Below are 9,855 nucleotides of genomic sequence, written 5' to 3' on the forward strand. Positions count from 1 at the left end.
CTGGCTTTGTCAGAAACCAAAGCCAAGTCTAGCCAAAATTTCAGCAAGGAGAGTCTACACACAGGGCAACTCATGTTCTGTTCTTAAACTTCTGTGGGCGAAGGCAAGTCACTGCTGGCAGGAGGCTGGATTTGGAAAGATCAGACTTTCTCCCTCCTTAAAAAATGATAGAAAGAAAGGGGAAGCTGGGGAAAAGCCCCTATTTGTGTCTGTCCTCTGAGGTTTTGTGTCCAATCTCCAACTACAGGAGGAAAGAATCCTGAGTCATTTAATCTTTCACCACAGAAGATCCTCTTCTGAGTAGTAAATAATTGTCAGTCACCACCTCTGCCGTCTGCAAACCCACTGAGAACCTCTTACTATCATCAGGAATCCCAGGCTACCTGTCCCCAAATCAAGCAATGGGGCTCTGCCAAAAAATAATAATAATAATGGTACGTGTGTGTGGGAGGGGAGAATACATTTAAGGGCACACTGCTATCAGGTAATTTTAAGGATCCACCAACACTGGCGACAGTAACAGGGAGCTACATCTGTTTCTGCTTGAGAAAAATGCTTCAATAATATCCTGTCTCTGGAGTACTGCATGAATTCTTGGCACGCGGCTTCAGATGCTTCAAGCGTGGCTATTTTCCTTTTTTGAGATATAAGAGCCAGGGAGGGAGAATACATCACAGGCAACACGAGAGTCTGTGAAACCCGTTCAGTTCTCACCACAGTCGCTGCATTTTCTGCTCCATGAGTCTCTCACGGAGACTCAACTGTCCCCTAGTCCTGACAGCAGCACAGGTGGCCTTTCACAGCTGAAGTGACCCAACTTGGGACCACCGAGAGGCCTACCAACAGAGTGGAGACTTCCACACTCAGGTAAGAACCAGAGGATGAGAGAGCAAATAGAGGAATCCTGCTGGTTTCTAGGCCAAAGAACTAAAAGGGAAAGAAAAAGGACAGCATCACAGACACAGGTGAGCACAAGAAAAAGGAAACATCCACAGGTGCCTGACAGGCTCTGCCACTAAAACCTAACCCTTGTAAGAGGTGCCTCTTTCCGCAGTACCTCTACTATTTCAGATAAAGGTTTCACACGGATACACTGGAACTTACAGCCATCTAAGGGAACAACAGCTGCTGCCTTGAATCCTAGCCGGGGCAGGAGTGAACACATCTTGATACTCAAGGACGGTCACCCCCATGCTGTCCTGAAACTGTCATTAGTCTCAGATCCACAGCTGTTAGCACCTTCAAATACTCATCACACACACACACCCCAGCCCCAACCCTGAGCTGCATCCTTCATTCCCGCCAATGGGGAAACAGCCCTACCACATTACAGGTATCATTTCTCATTGCTCTAGTTTCCTGCAATGCGGCAACATAACTTAAAAATACTAATTTTTTAACAACCATTCCCATTAAGTGAAGCCTCACCACGGTGGGATATGTGGGTGGCCCCTAGACTGAAGCCATCTTGAGGAGAAACCAGGGGAAAGAGTCTCTATTATCATACAAGCAGGTGTCCTAATCCTCAACACTCAAGTCTGCACCACAGCAATATTTGCTTTCAAAGTTAAAAAAAAAAAAAAAAAAGGCACTGGGCTTCTTCCTCTCCTTGTTCCTTCCCATCTTTCTCCTACTGCTTGAGGGAATGCACTCTACACAAGACTTCCCTACTGTCTAGGTGGATGAAAGAGGGAAAATGAATCCTGCTCGGCAGCTTTCACTAGGAGATCGCATGTCAAATTTAGGAGCTCAGTAAAACACTTCATGCATGGCAATTACACAACCGGGTCTAGTGGGTCTGCAGACATTCAGGCCTCCAAGTAGGCATTTCAGGCCTGTAAACAGAAATCACATCCCTGCTGCTGCCTCTCGGTGAATCGTCCCTGAGTAAATGGGAAACTAGAGGGGAAGACAAGCACATGTGCTCTCTGGCCTTCCTTCTCTGCCTGCAAGAGGCTCTGCTAAAGACATTCTCCCCAGTTCACTTGTTTTGGTACGGAAACGAGGAAGATTACGTGGCTCACTAACTTTTAAAAAAATACTGTAATTCTCTGAGCCCACAGACAGATACCAGTAGTTACCTGGCTATCAGAAGAGCTAAGAATGCGGAAAGAGAGTACTAGGAAAGATTTAAAACATAAGGCAAGTTTTTTTCTGGAGAATGTAAAAGCATAGAGGAAGTAAAACAACGCTGAGTAGCAATAAAGTTGAAATAAGTTCTTACTTTTAAGAAGCCAGATAAATTATTCCCTTTGGACGGTGCATATGTGTGTGTATCGAGGGGGAGGGTAGCTAGAGGAATTGCTGCCCTGGGAACGGCAAGGAGGAAACCCCCTGCCAGGAGATGCACCATTATGTAAGAGCACAAGTTCAGTCACCACATAATGGAGACCTGCCAGGAAACCAGACAAAGTGCTGAGGTCTCTTCATCTGCCAGCCTGCATCTGTTAACACCTCATTCTAACTTTCTTCCTCTTCTTTCTATCTGCCCACATTCTGGGCTTTGAGAAGGCAAGCCTCAGTAAATAAGTTGAACTGCCATTTGACAATGGGTTTGCTCTCCGGGTTTAAGCACTGCAGGGCAGAGAGGCAGGTCCTACTCTGAGCAGTCAGGGACCTGTCCCCGTCTAGCTGTACGTAAGGTTTGGTTTCATATGCCATTTCTACTACAGTACCCAAAAGACCACCCTGTGGACAGGAAGTTCTATTTATCAGGACTGGTATCAGTATTGTTCTCTATTTAATGCACTGCTCAGGACTTCCTTAAGCAGCAAATGGCCACCAATGAAAATTAACAACATAAGCCAAAATAAATTGACTTAAAAACCATGAACTCTGTAAGAAATGGCAGGGTTCTGCACTGCCATTCACTGCAGTAACCCCAATACCTAGCACAGTGCCCGGCATATATTCTGTATCACAAATACTTGTGAGTACTAAATTAAAAACAAGAATGAATGAACCCACGAATGTTGTGCAAACATACCATAAATGTGCACCTTGGAGAAAGAAATAAGGATGCGCATGATCTGAGAAAGCCTGAGGAAGTAGTGCTTTGGACAGAGTCTAGAAAGACTCCAGTTTCAATTTTACCAAATGGTAAGCAAACTAGAAATTAACAGTATAATCTAGTAGTTCAGGGTGAGGGCTCTACTATGAGATACCTTTGTGACCTTGGGCAAGTTATTTGTTTGGCTTTGCTCTCATCTGAAAGAATGAGGATAATGACAAAATCTACCACAAAAGTTTGCTATTTATTAAATGAGATCAAAAAAGTAAAGTTCTTGGCACAAAACTCAGTTCACATTAAGTCCTCAAGAACTTTCCTCTGTTATTGCTATTATTTTTTCATTATTAAATATCTCCTCTACTGAGGGGAAGGTAGATGTACTCCCCATGCCCCAAACTCTGAAAATTTTCATTTCTGGTTGAATATGCATCTAGCTAAAAATGGAAAGCCCAGAAAATTCAAAACTCAATGCCAAGTACATGTCTCTACTAGCCTCACTACATGGTGACAATTTGGGTGTGGAATTCCCAAAACAGAAAAGGTGTATGTATGCATTCACCCCATTCATACATATTTTTAAAATCAGAGCAATGAAAATAACAGAAGTGAATTAACCAGTGTAAAGGATGGAAAGACACTCTTGTCACCTCTGCAGACCTAGAAAGGGTGTAAAATACCTACGGTTTAATTGAACTGGGTAGTTTCACTGCACCTCTGTACAGAGCACACACAAGCCCAGTTAGCAAGAGCAGTAAAGCCCAGCGAGCTGCCTGCCACCAGGGGACATTCTATGGGAACAGCAGCATCAGGCCTCACTGTTGAACTTCCCTCGAACCAGCTGGAGATTTGTTCTCGACGCCTCTTTTCTCCTGGGTCTTTCGGTCCCCAAAACCACCTCCCCCTCCTGACCTCCTTACAGGTAACTTTTCCCACTTCAGCAGCCCCACAGTCACAACCCTGTGGGAGGGTCAGACCGACACCAGTATTTGTCTCTAAAAACCAGAAGTGAAAAAAGAAAGTCTACATACATAAACAGGAAGTGGTTTCGGTGCGTCTCAGCCCGGATGCTAAAAAAAGTTTTTGAGATTAAAGACCAGAGGAGGTGCGGGGGCTCCAGAAAGCTCCGGTGCTCGCACACCCGGGCTCCAAGGTACCCTCGGAAGTCCACCATCGCTAAGCCAACCCTGCCCCAGCGCAGGACCCGCAACTTTAGCTGGCTTGACGAAAAAACATTAACAGTAATAAAGACAGCCAGCCTGTGACTACCTCCCAGCGACCTGCAAAATGTGATCTCCACCGTGAATTCCGAGCCGGAGCGCGACCCCGCACGCCCGACGAGGCCCCGGCGGAGCGCCCCGATCCCGGCCACCAAGCTCCCGGCCGCAAGCCGGCCGGCCGGTCTTCCTCCCGGCCTCGGCACAGCTCCCCCCCGCCGCCCTTCCGCCCAAGCCGGCACCGGGCTCGCCGCCGGGCGTCGTGGTGACAGCCGGGCCGGCGCAGGAAGCGCGGAGAGCAGCCGACGCGGGGCGGCCGTCCGGGCTCCCCAACGTCCCTCCCGGGCGGTGCGCCGGTCCTGCGCCCCTGACAGCCGGCCGAGGGCGCCAGTGACACAATGCCCGGCCCCGTCGCCCCCCGGCCGCGGTGACAACTCACCCGGGGAACGGCGCGGCGACCTCCGGGAGGCGGACGCTCGCAGCTTCCGCGGCGCCGGGATCCGCTCCGCCGCCTGCGCGCGCCCGCAGCCCTCTTGGGTCTAGGCGAGACCCCGTGGGCCCTTGTCTGGCTGGCGCTGGCCGGCGCTGCGGGAGGAGGAGGCGGGAGGCAGGGGACGAGGATGTCGCCGGCTTAGGAGAATGGAACGCGGCGGCCGTAGCAGAGGCAACGGCAGCAGTACGCACGTCACCGGCCCAGCTGTACCGCGCGGGCGGGGGAGGCCCGCGGAGGGGGAGGGGAAGGGGCGGGCGAGGGGCGGGGCCAGGCGCGCACGCAACCAGCGCCGGCGTCGCGCTGCCGCGACCGCCCCGCTGGGAAGCCCCGCCGGTCGACGGTTGGCAGCACGCAAGCGCCGCCGGTCGGCCCGCAAGCCCCGCGGTAGGCGAGACTGGGTGGGCGGGGGGTGTTCTTAAAGGCACCGTCACGCCAGCGCTGCTAGAGTGGACCGGGCGGTGGTACAGATTCAGACTGAGATGCCTTTGCGCTGCACTCTCCAGTTCTTTTACTATTATTATTGTATTACTTTTTGGATTATTCGGATATTATTTGGATTACTATTATTTGCAAAGAATTGGTTTACTCTCCGGTCGACAAGGCGCTTTCATTCCTGTTGCCTTCTTAGCTCAGGAATCCCTCGCCAGGCCTGTCGCTAAGCGGTACTTCTCCCTATTAAGCGGTACTCCTCAAACTATGTTGCAAAGCCTACCAACCTCAAAATTGTCCCAGGGGTGCAGGTGTAAAAATGCAGATTTAGGGTCCAACGTCCCATCATTCTGATTCGAAAAAGCTACGATTGGACTCTGGAATCTATCTTAAAAAGCATTCCTAAGGGATTCCTCAGCACACTAAAAGCACGCGACGGATCTCAAGGTTCAGAAAACTGAAGTTCAGAGTGCGGACTGGCAGAGTCCGGGCTAGAACCCCGCCACCACCTAACTTTATTTCCCATCCTGAGCCTTGCCTCCTGGGGCTATTTTCCAACATATGCTAGTTTGTGGACTTTATAGCTACAGCATCTATAAGTGATCCCACTGCGGCCCTAGGAGATACGTCCTCTGTATTTACAGGGCTTGTGACCCCTTAATGACAACAGTTTTGACTTTGTGGCCCAGGGCCTTGAACAGTGCCTGTCTCAGAGGAGCTCAATTAATGTTGAGGCGTTCCTACTTGAGAAACAGTGCCAGAGTCTGCGCTCGGACCCAGAGACTTAAGCCTCTGCTGCAGATTGGGTAAGGCAGGCTCTCCTTTCTGATGCCCTTTGGACACCCTCTCAGGGCCTCTCACCTAGCCTAGTTCTAACAGGTTCTCTGGAAGAGTGCTGTGAATTGAATTGAATTTTTGGTTGAATTTTTGAGGTAGCTCAAACAAAGCAAGCAGGGTGTCATGCCGACCCCAGTCCCGCCCGACCCCACCACCATGCACACACACCCATCCCATTCTGGGCCCCACAGAACGTATGGCTGCTGCTTCCTCTTCCATAAGCCTGTCTTTGTTCTGCCTTCTTTCCTCCTTGAGTTCTGTTAAAGAGAAAACCCACAGGCCCAAAATGGCATCACTTGTGCTAAAGCCCGTGATACCAAACCTAGATTTAATACCTAACCTAATTGCAGTTTTGACCTTCACCATAAATGTAATCAACCAGTTTGGAATCTTCTGGTCAGCACCAATGAGGTGCTGTCACATAGTAATCTGTCACATGGACCCTCTCCATTCCCCAGAGGAAGAAGAGGCAATCTGCATAATAGAACCCTTGGCAGTTCTCTTCCCTCCCACCAAAAAAAAAAGAAGACCTTCAGGCCTAAAAATTATCGTTTCTTTTCTTTTAATAATAGCTCCCTTGCCCCAGCCTTCTTCCTATAAAATCCTTCCATTTTGTACAACTCCTCTGAGCACCCTTCTAGTTGCTAGATGGGATGCTCCCTGATTCCTGAATCATTGAATAAAGACAATTAGATCTTCAAATTTACTTGGTTGAATTTTGTTTTCTAACATCTCCTAGGTCCAGACTCACTGCAGTTGATGGACACCTTCCCTTCCTACTCATTTCCTCCTCTACTGGGGCCTCACTGCCCAGACCACTAAGGGGGTTGAAAGCAAACATTAGATCTGCCTGGATCTGCAACAGAGTTCAGCAACCTGCTGTCGGCTGCAGGAACACCCCAGGCGGACCCAAGGGCCAGGAAAGCAACAAGGGGGTTGGAAGCAAAGGAAGGGCTAGGGAGGAGTCAGAGAAGACAGAAGAGAGAAGAAGAAAAGAAAAGCGGGCAAATCATCCTAGAAGGCAGCTTGGCGTGATGGAAGATGGGTTAAGCCAGGCATTGGAGCCCCTAGTTTTGCACTGCAGTCAGTTTGGCCACTAACTGATGGGTGACTTCATGCAAGACCCTCTACCTCACATTGTAAAATGGCTTCTGAGACCCTATGCAAATCTGTTACTATCTAAAAATCTTATCCTGGACATCCCAGTGTCCACAGAACAAAATCAAACTTGGAGCATGTCTTGGACTGTGTCTTGTGCACCCTACAGTCTGGCCCAGATCCTCTCCATCCCTCCACACATCCCACGCTCCAGCCTCCCCACACCACCTGCACGCCTCTAACAAGCCACCTACTTTCACACTTCAGAGCCCATGCCCACACTGTTTCCTCTGCCTGGAATGCCCTCCCCAGTCACCCTTCGCAACCTTTCTAGAGCTTCCCTTCTGCTCTTCTGTGGCATTTTGGATGATCCTCAGTTTAGCACATATTTCCTTCTGCTTTATATTGCCAGGATCAGGGGTGAATCTCTTTTCTCCCTTTGTAAATGCTGGCTCCCCAGCCTCTCCTCTCCCACCACTTCCCCTCCTGCCAGGTTCCAGTGGCCTCCTCTATAGAGCTGAGCAAAAGCCCCTGTTACATTCTGCCTGTGGGCCTTACTCGTCTCATCTGCAAAATGGAGATGGTACGCCCTGGCAGAGGTTAAATAATTTTAGGCCATTAAAGAGATAATTCCCAAGATGAGAGTTAAGAATAATTTAAATTTAGAGATTCTCAAGTGGGAGGAACAGTTGATTTTTTTTTAATTTAAAAAATTGTTTTAAAATTTGTAAATATTTTTGAAAATTTAACAGTTTTACTGAGATACAATTCACATACCATACTACTCACAGTTTAAATATATAATTGTATATTTGAAATGTACGACTCAATGGTTTTCAGTATATTTACAGAGCTGTACAACCATTACCACAATCAATTTCAGCACATTTTCATGATCCCCAAAAGGAACTGTATACTCATTAGCAATCACTCCCCATTTCCTCCCACTCCAACCCCTGCCCTAGGCAACCAATAATCTACTTCCTGTTTCCATAGATTGGCTTATACTGGACATTTTGTATATGGAATCCTACAAGATGTGGTCTTCATAATTGATTTTTTTGTATCTTACACCTAGCATAATAAATTTTAAGGCCAGAGCTAATTTTTTAATTTTCACTTATTTATATAGCCCCTGCCTTGTACTAAAAGGGCTTAAGATGGCTCTTCAAGCTAATATTCCTAGGTCCATCCAGATTTCCAGTACAAATCTTTATACTCTAAATCTAGGTACTGGAAAATGGCTTGGTGGCTAGACCCAGGTTGATGGTGAGTAGAGTGATCAATCATGCAGTTTGCCTGGGGCAAAGGGCGTTCCAGGGACATGGACTTCCAGTGCTAAAACTAGTACAGTCCTGGGCAAACCAGGAAGAATCGGTCACTCCCATGGAATGAGTCAGAGGGCATGGTATGCCTTCTCCCTCTCCCAGGAATCTAGAAGCTTGTGCCTCTACCACTTAGAGGGCAGGAAAGAGGAGCGTGGCTCCCTGAGAGCGAAAGCGAGAAAAGGTTCAGAATTTGTACCTTGACCCTTGAACAGGGTGGGGTTAGGGGAACCAACCTCTCTGCAGTCAGAAATCCGCTTGTAATTTACAGTCAATCCACCTTTATGCAGTTCCTCTGTATCCACGGTTTGACATCCCAGTGTTCAACCAATGGGGATCATATAGTACTGTAATATTTACTGGAAAAAATCCGCATGTAAGTGGGCCCAAGCAGTGCAAACCCGTGTTGTTCGAGGGTCAACTGTACTCGGTATCTCTGTTGTTATCACTATGACGTATAACAGCAGGAATGACAGCTACTATTTATTGTGCACTTACTGTGTACCAGATACTTGGTAGGGACTTTATACATGTAACCACTAATTTTGACAACACCCCCAAGTTAAATATTGTCAACACCACTTTACACGTGAGGAAACAGTCTCTGAGAGATTTCTGTGACATCAGAAACTACCTAGCATTGCAAAACCAGAATCCACTCTTGTCTGTTCCAAAAGTTACACTTTTTCGGGACTTCCCTGGTGGTCCAGTGGGTAAGACTTTGCGCTCCCAATGCAGGGGGCCCAGGTTTGATACCTGGTCAGGGAACTAGATCCCGCATGTCGCAACTAAGAGTTTGCATGCTGCAACTAAGGAGTCCGCATGCCGCAACTAAAGATCCTGCATGCTGCAGCGAAGATCCTGCGTGCCACAACTAAGACCCGGCGCAGCCTAAATAAATAAATAGTAAAAGAAAAAAAAAATAGCAAGAACTCATAAGAAAAAAGAAATGTGAAGCCCTAATTTGTTAACCTGTTGGGCAGATACTACTATGTCCAGGGTTTAAAAGAAAAAGTCACACTTTTTCAAATAAATCATATGCCTTCTCCTGTCCCCAATTTTTAAAAAGAGCAAATAATGACCCAAATGGTCTTTACATATTTCTTGATCTTTTTGAAAGGACTTTCTTGCACACCAGCTCATTTTATCTACACATCCTCCCCATAAAGTGAGACATTATTATCCTCCAGTTTTACCTGTAAGGAAGTTGAGGCATCCAGCAGACTTCTGGCTTGCCTAACCTGAGGCAGGAATTAGCATGGGGTTTCTTGTTTTGATTAAAGATTCCTTGGGCAGCCTTCAAAGTAAACAAGTAAACCCATCTGACCCCAGGGGAGGTGGAGGTATTCAAGCCACCTTCCCCACAGCAAGTCAGAATCCAAGGTGGGTGGGCTAGGCAAGGCTGGGCACGCAGAGTTGAAGAGCAGTTCCCACTGCGGGGGAGGAAGA

At 47.9% G+C, this 9,855-nt stretch overlaps 1 protein-coding gene across 1 annotated transcript in view; it reads right to left on the minus strand.

Moving 5' to 3' along the window:
• SUSD6 (sushi domain containing 6) overlaps nucleotides 1–4,912 on the minus strand; it is a 92,852-nt gene extending 87,940 nt beyond the window's left edge. Inside the window, exon 1 of the mRNA XM_082649038.1 lies at nucleotides 4,664–4,912. The gene's annotated coding sequence lies outside the window, so the exon portion shown is untranslated. The remainder of the gene's footprint in view (nucleotides 1–4,663) is intronic.
• Nucleotides 4,913–9,855: the final 4,943 nt, after the last annotated feature.

Source organism: Grampus griseus (assembly GCF_964374135.1).
Source record: "Grampus griseus genome assembly, chromosome: 2".
Taxonomy (NCBI): Eukaryota; Metazoa; Chordata; class Mammalia; order Artiodactyla; family Delphinidae; genus Grampus; species Grampus griseus.